This window comes from Thamnophis elegans, chromosome 8, assembly GCF_009769535.1.
Source record: "Thamnophis elegans isolate rThaEle1 chromosome 8, rThaEle1.pri, whole genome shotgun sequence".
In the NCBI taxonomy this organism is placed as follows: Eukaryota; Metazoa; Chordata; class Lepidosauria; order Squamata; family Colubridae; genus Thamnophis; species Thamnophis elegans.
This window is the reverse complement of record NC_045548.1, coordinates 40,837,713-40,865,435: the sequence shown is the minus strand read 5'-3', so window position 1 is coordinate 40,865,435 and position 27,723 is coordinate 40,837,713. Positions and strand designations below refer to the sequence as shown.

The 27,723-nt window shown below is 42.8% G+C and overlaps 1 protein-coding gene across 1 annotated transcript in view; it reads right to left on the bottom strand.

Moving 5' to 3' along the window:
- FAM110B (family with sequence similarity 110 member B) overlaps positions 1–6,055 on the bottom strand; it is a 97,564-nt gene extending 91,509 nt beyond the window's left edge. The window contains exon 1 of the mRNA XM_032222396.1: positions 5,699–6,055. The gene's annotated coding sequence lies outside the window, so the exon portion shown is untranslated. The remainder of the gene's footprint in view (positions 1–5,698) is intronic.
- Between the last annotated feature and the right edge of the window lie 21,668 nt (positions 6,056–27,723).

The window sequence follows — 27,723 nt, the reverse complement described above, 5'->3', positions numbered from 1 at the left end:
ATTGTACCACAGATTTCCATATACCTCGGCATATGATGTTGGAAAGAACCTCCAGATAGATCATGGCTTACAATCACAATTGGAAGAAGAATCTTCGTTGCTTAGTAAGGCAGTTGTGAATTGCATTTAGCCTTAGTAAGGCCACACCTGGAATACTGTATCCAATTTTGATCACCACATTGCAAAAAATACGTTGACACTTTGGAAAAAGTGCAAAGAAGAGCAACTAAGATAACTAAAGGCTGAAGACAAAAACATGATGATAGTTTGTAGGATTTGGGGTTTGGCTAGTCTAAAGAAAATAAGAACTAGGGAGACGTGACAGCAGTATTTTACTACTTGAGAGGTTGCCACAAAGAGGAAGAGGTCAACTTATTTTTCAAAGCACCAGAGGGCAGGACAAGAAATAATGGATGGAAACTAATCAAGGAAAGAGGCAACCTCGAATTAAGGAGTAACTTCCTAACAGTGAGAACAATTAACCAACAGAAAAGCTTGCCATCAGAAGTTGTGGGTGCTTCATCACTAGAGGATTTTAAGAAGAGACTGGAGAGTCACTTGTCTGAAATGGTATTGGGTCTCCTGCTTGAGTAAAACCAGCAGATTGGACTAGAAAACCATGAAGATCCCTTCCAGCTCTATTCTTATGCTGATTGGTTGACTGATCTTATAATCTTTTTTGCCATGGTTGCTTAGAGAATCACTGCAGTTAAATGAATCATACAATCATCAAGCGAATTCAGCTTTCCCCACTGACCTATTGGAAGCTGGCTGGGAAGATCGCAAGTGGTAATGTGCAACAGTTGTATATACATGCCAATTGCTAATTGCCTGAGTTTTGATCACATGACTGTGGTGATGCTGCAATAGTTGTAAGTGTGAGGATCAATAGTAGGTCAGTCTTTTCAAAGCTGTTGTAACTTTGAACAGTTACTAAACAAATAGTCCATTTAGGGGAGGACTACCTGCATATTTTAACTTAAAGGCTCACTGGAATCTCTTCTCAGAAAGAATAACAAAAAGAAGAAAAAGTATTAAATAAAAACATCATACATGAAACAAATATTATAATAAAATTATGAGACATTGATGTGAGGCAATACAAACATTATGATTTATATTAGCTTATTAAGATGTTTCTCTACTTTTCTTTAAAAAATGGTATGTCCCATTATTCTCCAGCTATAAACTGAGACAACTCTTCATCACCTACTTTTCTAAAATAATTGACAACTTTGCCACAATGATAATTGTATGTCTCAGTGGAATCATAAATCTATGTAAAATTATGACAGATTTATCAGATTTGGCAAAGCTACCAAAGCTTGAAGAAAAAGCTGTCTGTTTATTCTGGGAAAACAGAACACTTTACACATTCCATGAATAAAAAACTATAACAGATTTCTCTGATGATTTTGTTTATCTTAAACTAGTCTTCTAATATCTAATTTAGTACTTACTACAGCTGTGGAAATAATTCTAGTATTGTTTCTTCAGTTATCTCATCGGAAATGTTCAGAACCCTTTGAGAAGGGTTCAAAGCAGCCCACTAAAGGTGTTTCCAACTATTTTTAGCATTCAGGGAATGGATCAAAAGAGACCAAATTATCTGCATCACCCTATACCTGTGTAGAACAAACCTACCAATCAAATGCATTTCTTTAAAACAAAAAATTAGTAAATCATCAACACTGCCTACTCTTTACATATAGAATAACCACTTAGCTGAATTACTATGTGAAAAATCTATGGCTGTAACTTATTTCTGATAACAGAGGCTCAGAACAAATTACAAACACCAGGCAATGTGGTTAATATTTTGGGATAACTATTTCATAAAAAGTTTGCTGGTTATTCATAAGAGCCAAGGTGGCGCAGTGGTTAAATGCAGCACTGCAGGCTACTGCTAGATCAGCAGTTCAGCGGTTCAAATCTCACCGGCTCAGGGTTGACTCAGCCTTCCATCCTTCCGAGGTGGGTAAAATGAGGACCCAGATTGTTGGGGGCAATATACTGACTCTCTGTAAACCGCTTAGAGAGGCCTGAAAGGCCTATGAAGCGGTATATAAGTCTACTGCTATAACATTTTCAGAAATCAAATGATGATCAGATAATACTTGCCTTGTAGCAAGCAATGTTCCTAGACACCAATGAAAAAGCTGTAAAACAATAGGATGTTAAAAAGTAATTGTAAAAAAGATAAAATGATATAAACAAATTAAGAAAGGATCTTGAAGAACCGAGTTCAATCTCTGCCCAGATCATTTTATATCTTGTTCTATTCTTCCCAGGCAATAGGCTTTTGCTTTGCCAATTGCCACACAATGGTTACGTTTTTTTTAAAAAAAATGCTACAAAAAAGAGTGCAGCAAAAAGATTGTGCATGTCCTAGTCACCACATGTCCTAGTCACCACATGTATTACATGTCCTAGTCACCACATGTATTACCTACTGTAATGTGCTCTGCATGGCTAGCCTTTGAAGACCACTTGGACTTCAATTGGTCCAGAATTCAGCAACATGAATCTTGATTGGCATGTGACATCTCTGCTTCACAAACTGCACTGCTTACAAAATGCTTCCAGGTGTTATTCAAGGTGCTTATCATAATCTATACAGCCCTGCATGGCATAGGGCCTGGTTACTCGAGGGACCATCTTTCTCCCATGAAAACCTGGCTGATTCAATTTAACAGAGTTGGTGTACACCAAATCCACCTGCAGTCTAACAGGATCCCAGAAGTATCCCTTCACTGTCATGCCTGCCCTCTTGAATGAGATTCCCCAATATCCCTATGGTTCTCACTGTGGCATTCCAGAAAGCTGTTTTCCCAGATCTTGGGTAAAGGTGGTTGAGGCAGCTGTTGGATGGCGGTTTTTGTACAATACACCACTCAAAGTTGTTTGGAACTGAATGGCATCTACACTGAATAAATGATGAAGAACTCAAGATGAAGAACTCCATCACCATAAAATTCTCTCCTCAGAGAATTTAGTCATCAACAAGTTGAAGACATACATGGAAAAATGTGAAATTAAGGATTTGGGTAATGAGAACTACAACTGTAACAAAATGCCTTACTATCCCATTCAGGGACATGTTTGCTGGATGTTTTTATTAGTTATCGAATTATACAGATGGATGTCCAGTGTCTACTTGAATACCTTCCATGAGAACAGCCAATCATTTTCAATGCTCATTTAATTAGATGGTTAAATGTTCTAATCATTTAAAAGCTTTGCGGAACTCACATCCATAATTTAACCATGATTTTACTCAATTATCCCATTTTTCTAAATGTCAACATTTTTATTCACTAAAATATGGTTTGCTAGTTCAAAATCAAGCCCATTCAAAATCTATTCTCTTTAATGGAAGTCAGTTAGAGCCACCATTGATGTATTGGCATCAAACACCTAAAAACTACTGCCATCTTCTATGTGATAAAACACTTGAATGCTCTATGCTACGCTATATTCTTAATCTTCTGGTTTCTAAACTAAGTATTCCAAAATCATTATTTTGACATCTTCATATAGCTTTTAGGCTTCTGTTCCAATTTGGATATGATATCCTTATATCTTGGTTTTAAGTTTACATATGGATAATATCTGATTATAAAACAGCATAAAATAAAGCTTTATTTTTTTAATTATGATTCTGTTAACATAACCTACAGTTGCAGCTTTTATAGCAGACTCATACTGCTGACTCATGTTTAGCTTGTGACCAAAATACATTTCACCTCTATTGCTGCCATTCAACACTCTCCCTATCTTGTAGCAATACAGAAACCAATAAAAGGCAGACAAGGTTTAACCCAGGATAAAGACTTAATTCTTAATTCTGAACCTCCCTCCAACTAACGAGGAACTATTGAAAAGCCCAAATTTCAATTTCTTGACAGAACTGTTACTTAGCATCTTAATAAACAAAGTTGATAGGGTCAAAATGTTACCAATCTGTAGAATAAACTATTATTGTTATCCCTGTACTGAGGATATGGCATGAACATAAGGGGCACGTTTGGGAACTTCTTTTTAACCATTTCATTAGAACATGACAGAGGAAATATTGTAATACTCATGCTACAAAAACCTCACCAAGAAGTTAAACCAGGATGATATCTGAACCACAGGTAATTTTTTTGCTGGAATTAGTATTTTAGATTCATGCTAACAATAGAAAACAAAATGTTTATATAATTTCATACACGTCACCGGTATTCCAATTCCTTAACTGGAGCTCACCAAATATAAAGACAGCTGTACCTGCCTGCCAGACAGAAAATATAAATATATCCAGTGGCAGTTATCTTCTGATATACATGCAGTGTAAAACTTGAAAGTGTATTTATCTATCTTAAAAAGAGGCTACTAAACTTCAGTTATAAGCACACTGATAAAATGTCAGACACAGAATTTTTTTTCTTCAGAGTAAACACCCACACTATGTTTACTTTTCACCCTGTCAAATACAAACACCACAAAGACACATTGCTCCAGTATCCACACAGCAATGAAACAGCCAAAGCCAAGCTTTAATTAAAGCTGGGCTAACATCCATCCTAAAAGTGATACAAATAGTTTTCACACAGGGGTGTTAGACATTTGCTCTAGGGTAAAGGGGATGTGTGTTTCAAGCGCCTCTATCTCCGCTCCGGAGCCTATATAACTGCCTTCCTTCGAATGCAATGACCCAAATCTGCTTTTTAAAGAGGCAAGTGGACTTTCTCATGTTTTTTGGAAGATGTTTCGCTTCCCATCCAAGAAGCTTCTTCAGCTCTGACGGGATGGTGGGGAATGGAAGGATTTATATACCTTGCAGACAGCTTGATATTTGCATTCTTTTAGAAAGTCACGGAGGCCACTTGGGGGGGAAAGGACCTTTGGGACAACCATGGCCTGGATGACTAAAAATTTCCATAGACTTCGAATTCAATCTTTCCCAAGAGTGTATAAAACCGCATCTTTTCTTTAAAAGCGGAGATTCTGGAAAGGCTGCCCCGAGGCTCTACAGCACTTGGCAGGTAGAGCAACGGCCTTAAACGAAGGCGAACTTCCTATTCTCCCGGAATTGCTTACACACACACACACACACGAGATGCACATAAACACACAAATGCGCGCGCGCCAATAATGAAAGAGCGAATAACCAACCCGTCCTCCCTCTCTCTCTGCAATACTGTACCAACCCGGTTCTCGGTTTCCTGAGCAGGCGCACGTTAAACTTCCCCCTCCCGCTTCTGCGCTCGCGATCCAAGTGACTCCCTCCCAAAGCTACTACAAAAATCAACAAAACAACCCGCCCCCTTGCCATCGCAGGGAGGAGGAACAACAATCCAGGTGTAGTGACCGGCGCATATGTAGAGCAAACCGAACTCCGGCCGCTGTCGCCTGTAAAACGGGCTCCAGCTGCACGTCCGCGGTGGAGAGGCAGCGTTTGCTCAGGCGTACTAACTAGCGCTACGAAGCGGGTACCGGCATACCAGTCGCAGATAACCCGAGATGAGGAGGGGAGCGAAAAAGGCAGAGCTGCCGACGCAGCAGCGGAGCTGAGAGACGAGGCTCCGGGCAAAAGGAGCGTTCCCCCTTCCCGATCTGGAGGCTCTGCTGTCTGTGTGTCCTTCCGCCACGACCACCCGTCCAGAAGCACTGGGCGGCCGCATTCCCTCGTTCCGAGCACAGCCACACTTACCTGGTGCCTTGCTTCGGCCGTCTCCTCCGAGATAGTAAACCCTACGCGAGGAGACGCGGTGTTGCCGAGAAAGCCATGGGAGCCAACGCTTCGGTGGCCAAGGGGCCACAGAGAAATTGCGCGGCTTTGCGAAGGCGACGCGCTGCACGCGCCCCAGGGCTTCCTCCGCACATTGAATGAAAACTCTCCCACGGCCGAATTGCTGCCACCGCAGCCACAAGCGGCGCCGAGCTCCGTCCTTCCCACTTCTTGCTAACGCGGGAGGGGGGGAGGAGTTGAAGACCGGGCGGGGGAGCAGGGTGCTCCCTCTATATGAGCAGCTTTCCAGGATGTCCCGGAAGGCAGCAAGAAGCAGAGCTCGCGTCTCGCCTTTGTATTTTTCACAGACTGTTCCTTCTTTCTCTTCCTTTCTCCTTTCCTTACGCCTTGTCCCCCATTCTGCGCTCTGAATGGCTCGGTCCATCCTGAAATGGGTAGGGGGCGGGGCGGAGGATGCTATTGCTCGCATACAATAGGCTTGCATCCAGCTCCGCGATGTAACGGAGCAGAAAACAGCGCTACGTATTCCTACCTTGGTTCCGTTTCAAAGGTGCTGTTCTGGATTTGGATGATAGGCTAGGAAAGAATTGGTGGCTAAATTAAAGGTGGGCAGAGCTGGGAGATATACACGGCTCTGAGGCTGTGTTCGCCAAACATGCTTAAACTATTCACAAAATGTTGCGTGTTGGTCTAATTACCTAATCAATGGAACTGGGGTTTCACAATTAAACAGACAAGTCCATGGTTATGTTAAATTCAGGCTATTGTGCACTATGTTTTCTCCTGACATGATTACTTCCATTGTATGAATGAAATAATTTGGGTAGCTCTATTGTATGCATGAGCAAGTGGGAATGATGTCACAACACAAATGATGCAACTTCTTTTTGTGTAATGATGAGGCACAATAGCACTTAACTCTGGATGGCATGACACAATTGTCATCATCTTGAAGCCATATCAACTTTTTATGAATGTAGCTGAATGAATGAATGTTTATTTATACCCTGCTGTGGTTTTTTTTAAAAAAATTCAGCAGCATGTTAGTCTGCAAACCCATAACTCTTAGCATTTTGCAAAACTAGCAGTCCATGTTCCTGCATGTTAGCTAGAATGCTAACATCATTCAGTTTCATAAAAATGTATCCTCCCATTAAGCTGTCTGTTACATGACATGAAACTGAAGTTACACAACACATTGAGTCATACTTGCCTAACAATGGTTTATTGAATAAAGAGTGGATTGACCATACTATGAATGATATCCAGTTTGAGAAGAGGGCTTGCACAATACAATGAGCCATAAATTAACAACACAACCAATTGGTCAATATACTAGACTAAAATTATGTGACTAATTTGTGTTCACTGTACAATATGAACTTAGCTACAACACACAACAGTGATTTAGGAAGCATAATGCCTGGGTTCCCACATATTAAGGCAGGATCAAGATAACATGCTACCTTTCACTTACAATCTGTGTTTTATTTCCCACCCTCATGCCCTTATATAATTCTGCACATATTATTTTTCAATATATTTGACTTTGTATGTGGCTTTTCCCCTTCCTAATTGATCATAGAATACTTGTGAAATGATCAAGGAGAATGGTGTACATATATTTAGCTCAGGGGTGTCAAACTTCCAATGACTCGTCATGTGACATATCAACTTTTCCACCCTTTGCTAAAGCGGGTGGGCATGGCCAGCGCATGATACATCTGGCCTGCAGGCCGCCAGTTTGACACCCAATTTAGCTTAATGTTTAGTTTAGTTTATTGTCATTGCACCTCATATAACAAAATTAAATACCATCAAAACAAAATTAAATGTATTATGATTTGGACTCTTCTGTATAGTAACTAATTGTAGAATGTTCATCTCTTCTTTAATTTAGTGGCTGATTAAATGCTTCGCTCAGACATTGGGGCATGCCAGTAATATACCGGTAAGTAAATGAAGTGCAGCCCTATGTATGCAACTGGCTTGGAATAAATTACATAGAGATAAGGATGGTAGGCTTATATGAGTTGCAGCCAAAATCTCATCATTATGTATATAAATGCTCTTGATTCACACATTTACATTAATACATTATGTGGCTTATTCAAATTTCAGTTTAGCAAGTTGCATTCAACCCAGCCTAAATGAGAGTTTACAAACCAAAAATACAGTTAACACAATATATGAATTAATCCACATAGTGTTCAATCTCATAAGACATGGCAATATAAATCATGGTTTAGCACAGCTGCTTCCTTCCAGGTTTCAAGTTATACATTATGCTTCACCTCCCTCCATTTGAATGAACATTTTCATGCACCCATGTATACATGCCCATGATCTAGAGCAGTGGTTCCCAAACTTGGCAACTTTAAGACTTGTGGACTTCAACTCCCAGAATTCTCCAGCTAACTCTTCTGGCTGGAGAACTCTGGGAGTTGAAGTCCACAAGTCTTAAAGTTACCAAGTTTGGGAACCACTGATCTAGAGGACATAGAGGCTTTTGAGTATTTGCTGAATATTGAATATTTACTTATAGCAGTAAAACCATATACTGGGCAGAGTTTAGGACTAGGTAGTTTTCAAGATCATCAGAATTTCTGAAAGTGTTAATGGAATTCTTGATTGACCAGATAACTTGCAAATAATCCAAACTGAGTTATGTTCCCAGTAGTTCAGTTGATTTCAGTAATACAGATTTGCCCTGTCTTAAGCAAATTTCTATAATGTGATTGACTTTTCATCTAAGAATTTATTTTTTATGAAAAAAATACTGTATGTTTGTGTCAATATATCAGTTTGCACCATAGGTTTAGAAATATGCCAAAACTGCTTTTCCTGCCATTCCTGCATTTACCATTGTGCTGAAGTGTGGTTCTAGCCATATGTGCTATCTCTCACTTACTGACCTTTTATACCTGCAATAATATTACTATTAAAAGTGGTTAACCCAGGCATAAGAATTGGACCAATACCCTTATCCCAATTGACAAGGAAAAGCGTCTAATACTGGAAATCAAGTTGGACACATTATGTTGGCTTGTAGCAGGTAAAGAAGCCCAAGCCTTAAGATAGGTTAAAACTCTGCAGTATAACAAAGAATGTTAATATTTGTAATGCTGTTATGCATTCAACCTCTTTGTAGGTCATGGGAACCATGTAAATTAGAATTCCAGTTGTAAAAAAGATGAAGAAAAGCATTCATTGTACACAGAGTACAGACAAGGAAAACAATATATCTAAGTAACTTGGTGCATAATAATAAGATTCTGAACATTTATGAGCAAATTTGTCAATGCATTTGAGTTACAAAATTTGACATCATGCACAGTAATCCCCCTTTTCCACTGGCTCAATGTCTTGCTTTTTGTGAATTTGTTTTATAAGAGCTTGTTGGGAAATGTATCCCTCACATAAAGTGAGGGAAGTCTATATTTGCTGAATAATAATAATAAGGCTTTCTGGTGCTGATTGCTAGGGCCTTTAAGTTATTGTTGACTGCCAGGAATAACTCTGTGGTTTTCTTGGTGAGTTTTTTTCAGAAATGGTGTGTCATTACCTCCTTCCTATGACTGAGAAAGAATGACTGGACTAAGGTTACCAAGCTAGCTTTGTCCTTCAGGGTCTTCAGGTTTATAACCTGGTGCCTCAACAACTATACCAAATTGCAATAAAGAGGTAACCTACCTGTACTGAAATACTATCAGTATAACTTGGTTGTAGAAAAAGGTGAGTTAAATTTTTAATCTCCTTGAGAACAGGTTTATGATGCTTCTCTTCATAGGAATAAAGGCAGCATCACCAGGAGAATCACGTTCAATAAATTCATACAACCAGGTAAGCAACCCAGAGAAGTCATTTTTTGCTTGAATGCTTCAATAAGTCTCAATTAATAATCCCTTGTACTAATATCCTAAATTAAAAGATGCTGAGAGTTTTACATCATAACATTTGGTATTTTGTGGGCCAATGGGTTTCATTCTCTGTAGTACTGTCAGTTATTCCAGACACAGAAATTCAACTGCAGTACAGATATGAAATTAATGCATAAGATCCTTTCTCTTAAAATGGATTGTAGCTAGTCCTCTTCTAACAATGCTTAATTGGGACTGGAATTTTCATTGCTAAGCAATGTTGTTGTGAAATATGATTTGAACAATTCTGTTAATGTAGCCTTACAATGAAGTAGATTTAGTACATCTAGTTGTGTTTCCTGTCAGGTTTATCTGGGAGGGCTGACAACTGGTTGTGATATCAATTTATTCAGCACCATACCTGTATTACAATTTTTATTGTCACAGCCAAAATTATCTTCCTGTTTCTTCATTTTTTCCTGGCCAAATGAAACCAATTAATAACCCAAGAATACCAATTGTAGCCCTGATATCTTTGATTGCTGATATTTTCCCCAAACACTAATCTGTCTTTTAATTGTTTTCCTTATCCATTACTGGTTGGCATAAATTATTTTCTCACACAGAATATTGTAATGTACTTATTGCTTGTCTTCTTTGGGACCTTTAACAGTGCATTTGCTAAATATGACATCTTCTAGAATTTGAATTACAGTAGTACACAACATGAAATTTGATTAAAACTATATTTAATTAAATGTGAATGAACAGACTACATTTCTTATTTATATAATAAGTTGAAAAATAGAATCTCTATGAGCATATTTGAATGAAAGCTCTCTGGCATTGTTTTATACAATTATGAGCAAAACATCAGTAGAAAATTGGATTATATGACACAGGCTTGATAAAACGTTAAATAATGTTTAGTTTGACCTGTTGGTACAAGGCCAGATTTTTCAGTCAGAAAGAAAGCAGTTGGGTGGCACGTGTGAAATTGAGGTTAGATTTTGCAGTGCTAGAATCTATTTAAAACTCATTAAATTATGTGATGTCTTAAACTGAAATATAAATAGTCTGTGAGAAAAAGAAGAGTTACAGTAGATTCTACAGTTTGGATATGTGCAATACTCTTTCACTTTCTCCTCATCCCCCAACTTTTAGCAACATTAAGTTTTGCTTAAGAAAATGTGTTTTATAAAGTGACATATACAGTAACAGCGTTTGGAGGCCAGGGTACGAGCGACTTCTTGGGGGTCCGACGCTGGCAGCGGACTGGAGATCCAGCTGGCCGGAGAGAGCTTCGACCTTTCATCTAACTGCTGGCTAAGAGAGCCTCACCTCCCCTCCCCCCCTCTTTCGCTGCTTTGCCTGCCGTGACTGCCGTTGTGCCTTTGGTTGCTGAGACCGTTTGAAAACACTGCGGCTCAGCTTTAGAAGACATTGTGACTTAGCTGCAGAGGGGGCTTGTGTCTCCTCGCGATCACCATTAGGCTTGGAGATTATGGGGATTATGATTATCGCAGGGCTGCTGTTGGCTTGTTAGACCTGGTTTGTCGCTGTAAATTGGGAGAACGCTGTGGCTAAGTTTCTTGGAGGACATCGCCCCTGCGTTTGCTTGGGGAGTTTTGACTTAGCTATGATTACTATGACTGCTGCCCTGATTATATTAATTATTGTTATATTGATGTTGGCTGCTGCTGGCTTGCCACCCTATTGGCTCACTGAAGCCACTTCGAAAACGCCCCGGCTTAGCCGTCTGGCCCACTTTGTCAATGTGAACCAGGCGAAGGGGTGGCTAGCCTGGATGGAGGGGTTAGGGCCCAGGGTGATCGAGTGCTAGTTTGTAGCCACCATTATGGCTCTCCTGCATCTTCCCCCCGTCCAGTACCTTTCAATCTGCAACAGCAACAGCAACAGACTTTCCATCTTACTGGGTGTGTAAGGCCCCCCCGGTTTGCCCTTTTTTGTGGCTGGGGGGTGGCTTTTCTGTTTACCATCTTTATCATCCACCTTAGCTGGCCCCTCCAATTATGTTTCATCTTTCTGGACTTAGCCCGCTGGACTTTCAGCTCTGCATCTCTCCCCCTGGACTGCGTTTATTATCGTGGCTTTCATCGCCCACTACTATCTCAGAAACTTTACCCTTGCCATCCCGACTACTATTCCTCCTACACCAGACTTTTGGAGAAAGAGGCCACTTTAGCTCCCTCACATTGTCCCGGCTTGACCGGTCTATTGTGCTGTTACTTTACGGACTTTATGTCCCCATGTACGGACTGTTCGCTTATTTTTATCAGCTATTATACCTGCACAATTTCTTTCTTGTAAGTAGTGTGGATGTGTATGATTGTAAGTGAATGTTCCCACTTTAACCTGTGTAATTTTTTCCCCTTTTATATTATATTGTTGTATTTTAAATTTTGTGGGGGTGTGAGTGGGTGAACGTTTGGGTGTGTAAGCGAGGATTGGGATGGGAACCGGGTTCCCCCACACTGAATGCTCTGCAGAAGTGCTGGGGGGATCTGGGGCCATTCCATTCTCAGGATGACTGATTCGAAGGGCCTGTCGGGAAATACGGGGGCTGTGGAGGTGGGTGGAGGGACTACGGACACGGGAGTGGGCCGGAGCATTACGGTCTTAACAGGGAGGGGCAGATATGGCGGGGACTTTAGGGCTGGCCATTACCGGGGAAGGAGGGCTCGCTACGTTACAGAGATCCCTCCTTCCGGCCCTATGAGTCCCACTCCAAGGCCAGATGGCGCGAGTAATCAGGACCCTGGTCTCAGGCTGCTGTCGCTAAATGCCAGGTCTGTAGTTCATAAGGCTCCCCTCGTTCGGGACTTAATTTTGACGAGAGGGCAGACCTGGCATGTATTACTGAAACCTGGCTGGGCCCGGAGGGAGGAGTTCCCCTCGTAGAGATGTGCCCAGAGGGTTTTCAGGTGCTTCATCAGCCGTGATCCCAGGAAAGGGGTGGGGGTGTGGCCATTGTTATCCAAGAGTCTTTAGTACCTCGTAGGATCCCTGCTCCGGAGCTTGTCGGGTGTGAGTCCCTGCTGGTGAAGTTGGACCTCAAGGGTCAAGTGGGCTTGCTGTTAACGTACCTGCCTCCCAACAGCGTTGCAGCAGCCCTCCCCTCGCTCCTCGAGTCGGTAGCCGAGCTGGCAATTGAGTTTCCCAGGCTTATGGTTCTGGGGGATTTCAATTTACCTTCGCTCGGTGAACACTCTGATGGAGCGCAGGAGTTCATGGCTTCCATGACAGCCATGGGCTTGACCCAAGTAATTCGGGGCCCGACTCACTCGGCGAGTCACATGCTCGACCTCGTATTTCTCTCGGAGCAGTGGAGTTGTGATCTTGGTTTGAGGGGTAGCGAGATCTTACCCCTGTCATGGTCGGACCACTACCTACTGAGGCTTGACTTTCGGAGACCAAACCCCCACTGTAGGGAGGAGGAACCGATTAGGTGGTTCCACCCCAGGCGACTTATGGACCCTTTGGGCTTTCAGACGGAGCTTGGAGTTATTCCTGATACCCTCGTCCGCAGTCCGGCAGAGACTCTGGTTGCTGCCTGGAACTCAGCAGCGACAGAGGCTCTTAACCGGATTGCGCCTTTACGGCCGATCCGAGGCAGTGGATCCAGGAGGGCCCCTTGGTTTACTGAGAAACTCCGGGAGATGAAGCGCCGAAAGAGACGCCTAGAGCAACGATGGAGATCCAGTAAGTCCGAGTCAGACCGAGCACTTTTAACATCCAACATCAGAGCTTACCTCCGGGCAATTAGGACGACTAAAAGACATTTAGCCTCTCTGATTGCTTCCGCTGAGTCGCGCCCAGCCGCCTTGTTCAGGATAACCCGTTCCCTCCTAAATAGGAGGGATACGAGTGATCCTTTGCAAGGCAGAGCTGAGGACTACGTCCAATTCCTCACGGATAAAGTTGCTCGGCTTCGGGCGGACCTGGACTCCAATTGCGCAGAACCAGCTGAGGCACCAGGGGATAATCTGGCAGGACATCACTGGATTGATTTTCAAGCTGTTACCCCTGAGGACGTGGACAAGGCCATGGGAGCTGTAAGTGCCTCCACATGTGTACTGGACCCGTGCCCCTCCTGGCTGGTTGCTAACAGCAGGGAGGTGACACGGGGCTGGATCCAGGCAGTTGTTACCACCTCCCTTCGGGAGGGGTACTTTCCCCCCGCTCCAAAGGCGGCGGTGGTGAGACCCCTTCTGAAGAAGCCATCCTTGGATCCAGCCATTTTAAATAACTATCGTCCAGTCTCCAACCTCCCCTTTGTGGGGAAGGTTGTTAAGAAGGTGGTAGCCTTTCAGCTCCGGCGGTCCTTGGAGGAAACCGATTATCTAGATCCCTTCCAGTCGGGATTTAGGCCTGGCTGCAGCACGGAAACCGCTTTGGTCGCATTGATCAATGATCTCTGGAGAGCCAGGGATGGAGGTTATGCCTCCGTCCTAGTGCTCCTTGACCTCTCAGCGGCTTTCGATACCATCGACCATGGTATCCTTCTGCGACGACTGCGGGAGGTGGGGGTGGGAGGCACTGTTCTATGGTGGTTCTCCTCTTACCTCTCGGACAGGTCGCAGTCGGTGTTGGTCGGAGGGCAGAGATCGACCCCTAGGCCCCTGGCGTATGGGGTTCCACAGGGTTCGGTCCTGTCCCCCCTCCTGTTTAATATCTACATGAAACCGCTGGGTGAGATCATTCGACGGCACGGGATAAAATACCACCAGTATGCGGAAGATACGCAGCTGTATCTGTCCGCCCCGTGCCAACTCAATGAAGCGGTTGACGTGATGTGCCAGGGCCTCGAGGCTGTTAGGGACTGGATGGGGGCTAACAAGCTTGTACTCAATCCAGATAAGACCGAGTGGCTGGTGTGTTTCCCTCCTACTAATTGGCCAAGCGTTCCATCTCTCAGGCTGGGGGGTCAAACAGTACGCCCCTCAGACAGGGTCCGCAATTTGGGAGTCCTCCTGGACCCACAGCTGACTTTTGAACACCACTTGTCAGCTGTGACCAGGGGGGCATTTGCCCAGGTTCGCCTGGTGCACCAGTTGCGTCCCTACCTGAACCGGGATGCCCTCACAACAGTCACTCACACCCTTGTGACCTCTAGACTGGACTACTGCAACGTGCTCTACATGGGGCAGCCCTTGAAGAGCATTCAGCGACTTCAGCTTGTCCAGAATGCAGCCGTGCGAGCGATCGTGGGTGCACCTCGGTTCACCCACATAACACCTATCCTCCGCGAGCTGCACTGGCTGCCTATTGGTCTCCGGATACGCTTCAAGGCGCTAGTCGTCACTTATAAAGCCCTTCATGGTATTGGACCTGGGTACTTGAGAGACCGCCTGCTGCCAATTACCTCCACCAGACCGATTAGATCCCACAGAGTAGGCCTCCTCCGAATTCCATCCGCCGGCCAGTGTCGTCTGGCGACTACCCGGAGGAGGGGCTTCTCTGTGGCTGCTCCGACCCTCTGGAATGAACTCCCCGTGGGGATTTGCACCCTCACCACCCTCCAGGCCTTCCGCAAAGCCCTTAAAACCTGGCTGTTCCGACAGGCCTGAGGCTAAACAACCGTTGCCCCTATCTCGAATGGTATGATTGTTGTGCTTTTAAATTATGTATTGTGTTGTGTTGGTGTTAAACTGTTTGTATCCCCTTTCCCTTGCTCAACTTGTGAGCCGCCCTGAGTCCCCCTCGGGGAAAAGGGCGGCATACAAATGAAATAAATGAAAATGAAAAATGAAAATGAAACAGTAACAGAGTTGGAAGGGAACTTGGAGGTCATCTAATCCAACCCCCTGCTCATGCAGGACACCTTTACTATGGACTTGAACCACTAACTGCCAACCTTTCTGATTGACGAGCTCAGTGTATTAGTCACTGAAGCACTTAGCCATTATTATTATCATATAAAGTATTTATTATATACATTATTATGTATATGAGATTCTTGCCATGTGACATGAGAAACAGCTCTTGGACAAGCAACAATTATTTGCAAATGTTTTGGTTTCTGTTTAAATCCAAGCCATGATATTTTTCTAGCCTTGTTTACATAAAACAATATAATAGCAAAATCCTTGGCACATTTTTTGACTGATAAATAGTGTGGCATTAAAAGGGGTTCTTCCAAAAAGAAATTAACCTGTGGGATGTTTTCTAATTTAGAGTTTTGTGAATAAGGAAGAGAGCATATAAATATTGTATTTCAATAAAATGTGAAAAATGAATCCATAGTAAAACAATCTATTCAAAATAAGTGGTATTATTATTACTGTAACCAAATATAAATTTATTATGGACTTGCATTTAATCATAACATTTTTTGAGTAACAGTTATTTTCATTGATGTGTTTATAAATGTTAGATGGAAAAGGAGTTGCATTTATAATTTTTTGTACAGGCATAAACTTAAATTTTATTTGTCTTCACCTTAAAATAAATAATATTTAATGATTTAAAGAACTGGAAAAATATATACAGTCCCAGACTCCAAAATTTAAAGTATATCTTCGTATTCAACCATTTAAATTGCAAAAGTGCTCATAGTATCATTTTAATAATCACTAAGGATCAAATTTTCAAGCATACACTATAGTTTAGACATTAGCCAAAGATTGGGCTTATTGTAGAAGGGAGATCAATTTATTTTCCAAAGCACCTGATTGTAGGACAAAAAGCAATGGATAGAAGCTCATCAAAGAGAGATCCAACTTGGAACTGAGAAGAAATTTCGTGATTGTGAGAACAAGCAATTGGTAGAACAGCTTGCCTTACAGATTTGTGAGTGCTCTGTTATTGGAGGTTTTCAAGAAAAGACTGGACAACCAGTTGTCTAAGATGGTACTGTCAGGGTTCCAAAATTTAATCAGAGTCCAGGGCAAAGGATTCCGCAAAGTTTCAATTCATTAAAAGAGCCATGTTGGCACATCTGGGAAAACCTGAATCTGAAAGCTTCCCAGTTTTCCCACCCAGTTGAAAGTTCAAGATCCTGCCCCAACACCCACAAGTTCATCACATGTTCTAATCTTACACTGCCACAAAGACAGATTCCTCCCACCGAGATCCGGCCAGGTGCAGAGACAAAGTCAACCTTGACTTTCTAAGAAGAATGTTGTTATGGCTACATATTACCCAACTCCACATAATCCTCCTTCCCAGTTTCCCACAGTAGAAAGTGGTGGCAGGCCTGAAGTCCAAAAGAAAAGATGGCTTGCAGGCATGACAGGTACAAGGTTTCCTGCCTTGGGAAGTGGTTTGGACTAGATGATATTCAAGATTCCTCCTAGCTCTATTATTCTATGTCTATGTCTAAGATGAATTACTGGCTCCAGACAGCATGACCAAAATACTGAAATGAGGCAGGAGAGTTCTCATCTCTAAAGAATTTTGATCTGATAATTAAACTGAAACTGTCAATCCAGGTAAAGGCAAAGAGGATCAAAACTTGAGAAAATCAAGCCTTAAAGAATCAATCAGGAGCGTAAAAAATCTTTTGCAGGCTTTTAAAAAGAAGATGAGACAAAAATAGACAAGATTCTGAGAGGAGCTCAGGAAAAACACAATAATCCAGAAATAGTGAAGCTAGATGCAAATAGTGTTTTAGGATATATATTATAGAAAATAATTTCAGTTGAGTGGCTTTATTATATTTTTTGTATTTGTATTTGTATTTTATTGTCACTTATAGGCCGCCCTTTTCCCTGAGGGGACTCAGGGCGGCTTACAACTCATGGGAAGGGGGTGCAAGACAAAACGTAAAAATAATATGTGAGTACAAATAATAATAGCAATAAAACACAACATTCATTCAACATTCGGGTGGGGTGTATGAAGGTCTTATCCCCAGGCCTGACGGGATAGCCAGATCTTAAGGGCTGTGCGGAAGCTCTGGACTGTGGTGAGGGTGCGAATCTCTACGGGGAGATCGTTCCAAAGGGTCAGGGCTGCTACTGAGAAGGCTCTCCTCCCCGTAGTCGCCAGTCGGCACTGACTGGCGGATGGAACTCGGAGGAGGCCCACTCTGTGCGATCTGATGGGACGAAGGGAGGTAATCGGCAGAAGGCGGTCTCTCAAGTACTCAGATCCACTACCATGAAGGGCTTTATGGGTGGTAAGTAGCAACTTGAAGCGCACCCGGAGATCAACAGGTAGCCACCGCAGCTCGCGGAGGATGGGTGTTATGTGGGCGTACCGCGGTGCGCCCACAATCACTCGCGCGGCCGCATTCTGGACTAGCTGAAGTCGCCGGATGCTCTTCAAGGGCAGCCCCATGTAGAGCACATTGCAGTATTCCAGCCTGGAGATCACAAGGGCTCGAGTGACTGTTGTGAGAGCCTCCCGGTTTAGGTAGGGTCGCAACTGGCGTACCAGGCGAACCTGGGCAAATGCCCCCCTGGTCACAGCCGACAGGTGGTGGTCAAAAGTCAGCTGTGGATCCAGGAGGACTCCCAAGTTGCGAACCCTATCTGAGGGGTGTAGAATTTGACCCCCCAGCCTGAGCGATGGAACACTGGCCAAATTGTTGGGAGGGAAACACAACAGCCATTCGGTCTTGTCTGGGTTGAGTACCAGTTTGTTAGCTCTCATCCAGTCCTTAACGGCCTCAAGACCCTGGTTCATCACGTCCACCGCTTCATTGAGTTGGCACGGGGCGGACAGATACAACTGCGTATCGTCCGCGTATTGATGGTATTTTATCCCGTGCCTCCGAATGATCTCGCCCAGCGGTTTCATGTATATGTTAAATAGCAGGGGGGATAAGACCGAACCCTGCGGCACCCCACAAGTTAGGAGCCTCAGGGACGATCTCTGCCCCCCAACCAACACCGACTGCGACCTGTCCGAGAGGTAGGAGGAGAACCACTGCAGAACAGTGCCTCCCACTCCCACCTCCCGCAGTCGTCACAGAAGGATACCATGGTTGATGGTATCGAAAGCCGCCGAGAGGTCAAGGAGAGCCAGGATGGATGCATGGCCTCCATCCCTGGCTCTCCAGAGATCATCGGTCAATGTGACCAAAGCGGTTTCTGTGCTGTAACCAGGTCTGAAGCCGGACTGGAAGGGTTCAAGATAACTTGCTTCCTCCAAGGTCCGTTGGAGCTGGAAGGCCACCACCTTCTCAACAACCTTCCCAAGAAAGGGGAGGTTGGAGACTGGACGGTAGTTGTTAAGAACGGCTGGATCCAAAGATGGTTTCTTCAGGAGGGGTCTCACCACCGCCGCTTTAAGTGCGGCGGGGAAGTGCCCCTCCCGAAGGGAGGCGGTTACAACCGCCTGGATCCAGCCTCGTGTCACCTCACTGCTGTTGGCAACCAGCCAGGAGGGACACAGGTCCAGTATACAGGTGGAGGCACTCACAGCTCGTATGGCCTTGTCCACATCCCCAGAGGCAACGTCCTGAAACTCAGCCCAGAGATGGTCTGCCAAGCTCTCCCCCTGTGTCTCGGCTGGATCTGCAGAGATGGAGTCCAAGTCCGACCGAAACTGAGCAATTTTGTCCGCCAAGAATTGGACATATTCCTCAGCCTTACGCTGTAGGGGTTCGCCCGCGTCCCTCCTATTTTGCCCACACCCCCACCCCACCCAACCTCTCTCTCTCGCTCTTTGTGTGTAGTTCTCTCAGGACAGAAGTTGCTAAGAAAAATCTTGCAGAACACATCATTTCCCACCCATCTCAATTTTTATTTAGTTCATTATTATTGCTGTACATAATAATAATATTCTTACTGAATCAGCATTCTTATTCTGAAAGGAACGTAACTTTAGCACACTCTCCTACATGATTTAGTTGCAGAAAGAAAGGAATCAAAGGGAGGAGATCATCACTTGACTTAATGCAGCATCAAAGAAGAGGTCTCTATGGAAAATAATAGTATTCTGAATAGCCTTAAGAAAATAGGTAGTCTTTTTAGGAGACTCCAAGTAATCAATCCATATCCGAGATATTTGTTCACCTATGCTCCAATACATGGATAGAAACATAAATATTTGCACAGATGAGTAGGGTAAGAATTGAGCGTTCATTAATATTTTATTATTTTATTTATTTTCCAAATTGTAAAAGAAGGAAAAGAAAATCATTCCAAAATATTTAGTATGGCCAGAAGCACCTGCTGTTTTGGCAAGGAAAGACAAATGACAAAGTGTACATGGTGATAACATCATACAAAAGTCACAAATTATGTACTTAGGTCAGATGCCAGAATGTAAATTCATAACTATGGCATTTACATAAGGAAATCACTACATGAGTCTTGTCATTTTGAAGTCATCACTCTTTGCTACAAATGCTATTTAAGACTATGAAGAACTTTGAAGGTTGTTTCACTTTAATGAAAGTGAATTGAGTTAAGGATATACAGTATTAGAGGTAAAAATGGTGCAGAAGGCCAGCATCCCACTTCTGAATGATATACCTAGATCCAGAATGGCGAACCTATGGCACGCCTGCCACAGGTGGCATGCGGAACCATTTGTTAGGGCACATGAGATGTTGCCTTGTCAGCTGACCAGCGTGCATGCGCGCGCTGGCCAGTTGAGTTCAGCCTTTTTAAAGGCATTTTTCACTCTCCCCAGGCTCCAGAGGCTCTATAGGAGCCTGGGGAGGGCGAAAAGAGCCTCCTCCCCCCCCCAAGTGAAAAAATGGCCCTGGAAAACCGGAAGTTGGGGAACGGACTTCTGGTTTGCTCGTAGAGTCAGTTTAATCCCTCTGGAGGTTTCAGGAACTTCAGGAGACTTCCCTGAAGCCTCAGGAGGACTAAAAGCAACCCTACGAGCAAACTGGAAGTCACAGTCAGGTTTGTTCATAGGTTCGCTTTTAGTCCTCTGAAGGCTTCAGGGAAGCCTCCTGAAGTTCCTGAAGCCTCTGTAGGGATTAAACCGGCCCTACGAGCAAACTGGAAGTGATTTCCGGTTTACTTATGGGGTCATTTATTGCCCTTTGGAGGCTTCAGGGAAGCTCCTGAAAATCCCTGAAGCCTCAGGAGGGCCTCCAGTGGGGGCAGGGAAGCTTTTTTTGCCCTCCCCATGCTCCTATAAAGCCTCTGGAGCCTGGGGAGGGCAAAAAAAGCCTGCAAAAAATGTGGAGGAGCGCATCTCATGCACGCATGCGTACTGGGGGGTTGCACATTGCATTATGGGTGCGGAATGCCCACACACGACCCCCTGCGCTTTTCCCCCTTATGGCACGGGTGTCAAAAAAGGTTTGCAATCGCTGACCTAGATGAATCATCACTTTGCTGGAGAATACGAGCTTCTCTGCTGGCACAGAATCCTGTAATGTCCAAGTTAAACAACTTGCCTTAGGTTTGGACATCAATATTGTGTCTGTTTCTAAACCTCCCCTATCTTCATCAGTGTAGTTTTCTATTGGTTGTCCCATCTGCTGCTGTTTTCGCAGCAAGGTTAGCGCTGAAGACAAAATCTACCTTCCAGCCATTTCATGAAATACATGTTTTCCTGATAAAAGATTTAAGAGTTGGAAATATTTTTCACAGTTCTGGTAATACTTCTAAAATTATTCTCATTCAAATTGTTCTTTGATTTTGTTTTTAAGATAGGTCAGATTGATGAGCAGTAGAAAAATAATGGGGCTTAGGTACAAATCTCTTCCGTAGGCACTACAGAGAAAAAGGATGGTTAAATTGCATTTTAATGTTTTAATTATGTACTTTATAATAAAATTGTACAATTCAAAAATACAGAGAGCCAACAGTACGTTAAGATATAATTTAGCCTCCTTCTATCTATAAATACTTTAAAACCACAATATAATATCCATAAAGTAGCAGCATGTTCAAATCAATAGATCTATTAGAGGGCATTTGAAAAGTATTTTCAATAATGTAAGCTCTGCACCTGAGAGAAAAACTAAAGCATTTTTTATACTTTTTCTTGGGTAAACAAAATGCAATTTTAAAATAAAACAATTTTCTATAGCTTTAGTAGAAGAATTTATATAACACCCAAATATTTGGAAACTATTCTATCATCTATCTACCTATCTACCTATCTACCTACCTATCATTATCCGTCCATCCATCCATTTATCTAATATCATCATCCATCCATCATCTATCACAACATGTAACTTTTCTTGCATTAAAATTGCTTGCTTGCTTCCCCAACTTCTTACAAATGATCATTTGGCTTTTTTCTGTGATCAGGTATCACTGGGTTAGAGTGGACCATTGGAGTTTAAGACACCTATGTTTGAACTTGAATCTGACCTTGAGGTAAACAATAAGAGGAGTAAACAACTTGGAGCATATAAAATAATCATAGAAATGTCATAGAAATGAAATACCATTCTGCATACTGTAGTTTTGTATTTGCTATACATACAATGCATTTGGAATAAATCTGTTGAGATCTTGCAATAATTCATATTATTATGAATCTTCTGGCCTTCCACAATGATATGAAAACATGGTTCATCAGCCTTGCCTAGGGTACAGAGAGTTATGGGGCTGGCTAGTTCCCTGAAAACCTTATTCATATTTTAAACTAATTTTAACATCACATGCTCTTTTAAATTTTATATACTATTTTTTATTTTTAATATTTTATAGAACACCACCCAGAGTCTCTCTGTGAAAAAAGTGGGCAGTTTTAAAATGTGTGTCAACTTCTAAAGCGTTGCCATGACTATTATCATGCTGGCATGGAAGGAGAGATTCCATGTATGCTTTCAACCGGAGTCAGATCTCATGTCTACAGTCAAGTTGGAGAACATGAACTACGGTGCAGGACAGAAGGGAGGGGATAGGGGGTAAAGTTCAAATGCAATTAAGTGAAAGCAGTTTTGGCTCCACAGGAGTCCACACCAGAATGTCAATCCTAATAAATGATTGGATTGCTTTTGAACTTTGTCTTGGGGCTCGTAAATTAATTAGGTCATCTTCTGGGAACTTCACAATGTGATTGTCAAACCTGCAGCGGTTCCTTTAAGAATCTTTGGCCTGCCCCACTCTTATTAAGGGGGGAATTTAGCAAAAGGTAGAATGTGTTGTTTTCAAAATAAGAAATTCCTTCCTTGAAGCTCAAGGTCATCTTTTGTCTCCCAAACCTTTACACCTGGACGGAAGCAGTTAGGTGTAGATGCCAGCGTGGAAGAAGAAGATTGGACAATGTGATGGATTGTGGGTGTGGGGGCAAGATCATGAACTTTTAACTGGGTGGGATTCTGATGTAACTTCCAGAGTCAGAATCCCATAGCACTATGCCTGCTTTATTAAATTGGAACATTAAGCATAGTTTTGGCTTCGACTCTGATTTAATTTTACATGGTATTTGGAACACTTACATCATTCTGACTCTCCTCTAAGATAAATTATCAGCGTCCCAAGCTGGGAAGCTGTCAGGGGTTAGGTTAGGTTAGGTTAAGTTTATTTATAGGCCGCCCTTTTCCCTGAGGGGACTCAGGGCGGCTTACAACTTATATAGGAAGGGGAAACATACAAAGACATATACGACAATACATAATTAAAAGAGTAAAGCAACATTCATTCAACATTCGGGCGGGGATGGAATATAATCTTTAACCCCAGGCCTGACGGGATAGCCAGGTCTTGAGGGCTGTGCGGAAGGTCTGGAGGGTGGTGAGGGTACGAATCTCCACGGGGAGATCGTTCCAAAGGGTCGGAGCTGCTACTGAAAAGGCTCTCCTCCGCGTAGTTGCCAGTCGACACTGACTGGCAGATGGAACTCGGAGGAGGCCCAATCTATGCGATCTAATGGGTCGTGAGGAGGTAATTGGCAGGAGGCGGTCTCTCAAGTACCTAGATCCACTACCATGAAGGGCTTTGTAGGTGGTAAGTAGCACCTTGAAGCGCACCCGGAGATCAACAGGTAGCCAGCGCAGCTCGCGAAGGATAGGTGTTATGTGGGTGAACCAAGGTGCACCCACAATCACTCGCGCGGCCGCATTCTGGACTAGCTGAAGTCGCCGGATGCTCTTCAAGGGCAGCCCCATGTAGAGCACATTGCAGTATTCCAGCCTAGAGGTCACAAGGGCCCGAGTGACTGTTGTGAGAGCCTCCCGGTTCAGGTAGGGTCACAACTGGCACACCAGGCGAACCTGGGCAAATGCCCCCCTGGTCACAGCCGACAGGTGGTAATCAAAAGTCAGCTGTGGATCCAGAAGGACTCCCAAGTTGCGAACCCTGTCTGAGGGGTGTAATATTTGACCCCCCAGCCTGAGTGATGGAACACTGGCCAAATTATTGGGAGGAAAACACAACAGCCACTTGGTCTTGTCTGGGTTGAGTACAAGCTTGTTAGCCCTCATCCAGTCCCTAACGGCTTCCAGACCCCGGTTCATCACGTCCACCGCTTCATTGAGTTGGCATGGGGCGGACAGATACAACTGCGTATCGTCCGCGTATTGGTGATATCTTATCCCATGCCTCTGAATGATCTCGCCCAGCGGTTTCATGTAGATGTTAAATAGTAGGGGGGACAGGACCGACCCCTGCGGCACCCCATATGTTAGGGGCCTAGGGGTCGATCTCTGCCCCCCGACCAACACCGACTGCGACCTGTCCGAGAGGTAGGAGGAGAACCACTGCAAAACAGTGCCACCCACTCCCACCTCCCGCAGTCGTCGCAGAAGGGTACCATGGTCGATGGTATCGAAAGCCGCCGAGAGGTCAAGGAGAACTAAGATGGAGGCGTGGCCTCCATCCCTGGCTCTCCAGAGATCATCGGTCAATGCGACCAAAGCGGTTTCTGTGCTGTAACCAGGTCTGAAGCCGGACTGGAATGGGTCTAGGTACTGAATCCCACTTCTTTTTTATTTTTTATTAGTTTTATTACAGAAAAAACACAAAAAACCCCATCATCTTTCATTACATCTTGTAGAAAGCCTATCCATTGGTCACAAGTACATTTCATGCGTTCTGTCCACAATCACATATATTCCATTCAGTTTAAATTGTATATGTTAAAAATTTATATATTTTACCTTTACCATACCACAATTTTCATTTAGTTAAGATTAAAAAACACAGCCACCTGCTGGCATTTTTTTCCCCCTTGCCCCAGTTCCAGTCAATCTACCATATCTTTATATCTTTATAACATATTCTAAGGAAAAAAAAGTCAATTAGTAGGACATCTAACATTTCCTTTCTCTAACGTATCTTTATTATGATTATAGTTAACTAGGGGTTATTTACAATTTTCTCTCCTCTCCACAAACACAAAAAGCAACAATCTCTAGATAACAATCTATTAATATGTGTTAATAAAATGACCATTTAAAGTCTAAGACAATCTAAAGGGAAAAGGAAAAATGTTGACATTTCTAGTTAATAATCAAAATATATGTTAACCCTCCCTTTTGTTTTTATAGTTGAAAGGCAGAAAAAAAGAACAATTGTTTGCCACTTCTAATCCAAATTAAAGTATCTAATTGATAATCTCCAAGATATGCATTAGCATTCCCTTTTATTATTGTAATTATAGAAAGACAGAGAAGAAAACAATTCTTTGCTATTTACGTCACATCAGCTCTTATTCTAATCCAAATTATTTATAGCTTCATAAGAAGGTCTGAAACACAAATTAATAGGCTTTATCATACTACCAAAACACAGTTGCAATTTGTGGCCTGGTTATTTATCCTAATTAAGGTTATCCTTTCATTGTTAATATCATGATATATTATATGTTAGCAACTTAACATTCAATGATAATCTATAAGAGTCTACAAAATACGAAAATTCCTACTTATTAACCATGAAAAATTAACTAATTTTTATCATCAATTGGCATTATCAGCCAGTGTCTTTCCAGTAGCAAAATAATCCTTTCTCTCTCACCAGCAGTTGTGTCATTTCAGTTATTAGAATCTTTTCAGAGTTTAACATTTCTTTCTGCACTCTGTAGCTTAAAGGATCTCTCATTTAGTTTTGTTGCTCTTTAATTGTTATTAACGTAGGCTTAGCTTTGATTATTAAATTTGTTTCTGGATATATTTGTCTTCTTAATTCCATTCTTTCTACTCTTTTTTTCCCTCCTGCATCTTGAAATTGAAAGAAAGGCTCCAGGTTGTCAAAAACACTTTTCCAGCTTCCCTTCTTTTCACTTTTGCTTGTATTTAGTCCATTGATGAATTCATCTGACATATTATCTTTATTTTCTATGTTTCCATTCTCTTCTTTGATCTCTGGGGCTCCAACCCCATCCTCTTTAATTGTAGTACCCCATACACTGTCCCATTTCTTGTCAAATCTCTCAAGTCCTTCTGCAATATTTTGAAGTCCAGCCAGGATGTTTTGAATTATTAGATTTTCTTCCTCTGAATATTGATCCATTTTTCAAAATGCAAAGAAATATAAAGGAAGAAAAAATAGGAAAAGGAATCTGCCACTGTAGCCTGTCAAAATTTTAGGAAATGTGTCTGTATTTATTTTAAATCTTAAACACAAGTTCTTTCAAAGTTTTTAAAGTAGAAGGGTTCATATCTCTTGCTAGTCTTTCCCTTGTCAAAATATTTACCAGAAGCACTAACAAAAACAGGTTTCGTGCTTTGAGTCTTATCAAGTATTATAAGCAAATTCCAAACCCTTCCATTGCAAGATCAGTGAAACCAAGTGAAGCAGAACAAAGGATACATCGTATCCAAAACAGAAACAAAGTTCAGACTTTGGCTTCCAGGTGGCAGATTCAATAATTAGTCAATTGTTGTTGTTTTTTGCTTTCCCTTAAATATCTTTCATATAGTTTTAACCAATAGAAAAAAAATTGTTGAAGTAAGAGAAGAAATTTAATTTAGTCAACAACAAAAAATTAGGGTAGTAAAAAGGAAAAAATAGAAAAAAAAGATCAGTCCATAGACTACAAGCAGGGAGACAGGAAATGTTGCAATTACTTCAATCCACAAAACATTGTTACTAACTAGAGCAGGAAATCTTCTAGTAACAGTCCAATAAGTGTCAAATTCACCGCTTTATTCTTACTTTGAGGACTAGGGTTTTTTTTGTTTTTTTTTAAGAAAAATGGTTTCTCAACACGGATCTTCTAAAAGTAAAAAAATAAAAAAAAAACCTCACCAGATGGAATCGCTTCGTCTCTTCAGGAGCCGTCTCCGACTATGCCAGCCTGGGGGCTGCCTCTTTGTCCTCAGTTGGAAGCGCTACCCTTGGGTCAAACAAGGACTTTGTAATGTCCCTGTGACCAGCAAGGCTTTGGCTTCCCTGTCACCATCTCTTCGGGATGGTTTAGGTCCTACCGGACCGTCCAAAGACAAAAGTTTCATCAAAGGACCCAGACTGTCGGGTCTGTACGATGTGTCGTCGTGACGTGGCTCCTCCCTGAACGCTTACATCATTCCGACTCTCCTCTAAGATAAATTATCAGCATCCCAAGCTGGGAAGCTGTCAGGGGTACTGAATCCCAGTTCTGGCCCAACCCTGGGCAGTACGAAAATTCAGTGAAGATGGAGAAAGCTAATTTTAATGGCTCAATTAATTTGGCTGAGCCTCTTAAGGAATTGATAGAAGCTGCAGAGGTTAGGGAATTGAGGGCCTGGTGAAAGGAATTCCAGGAGGAGACATCAAAATTTATGACTTCTAAGGAATGCTTGCTAGAAGGAGAGGGGGTTGCCAGTGAACCTTCGACAGACGACTGGATGATTACCATAAGAACTGATGAATGGAGAACTTAGCCGCCCTCATGCAGTCCTTCTCTAATGGGCCTCCCAGACCATTTCCTATGGCTAAACATGAGTGAAATAAAACCCCTCTCCTCTAAAGAGACCTCTCAGTGGAACCTGGCACCCCCACATTCTCCTTTCCTCGTAGGGAAATCTCTACCAAGTGGAGCGGAGACGTGGGCTCCTTCCATACAGTAGCTAATGAATCAACCCACACCTTTGCGGCTGGATTGATGCCTAGAGCAGTCACATCAGCACCCCTCCCTCCTACTGGAGTGCAACCAGACCCCCCTCCAATTAGGGGAGGTCAATCCAGTCGGCAGAAAGAGGCCTGGAACACATGCACCTCCCCACAGCTGCAAAGGGGTGACTCCGAACCTATGAATCAAGCAAACCAAGGGTGGGCATTCATCCCGGGTCATGGATGGGCTCAATGT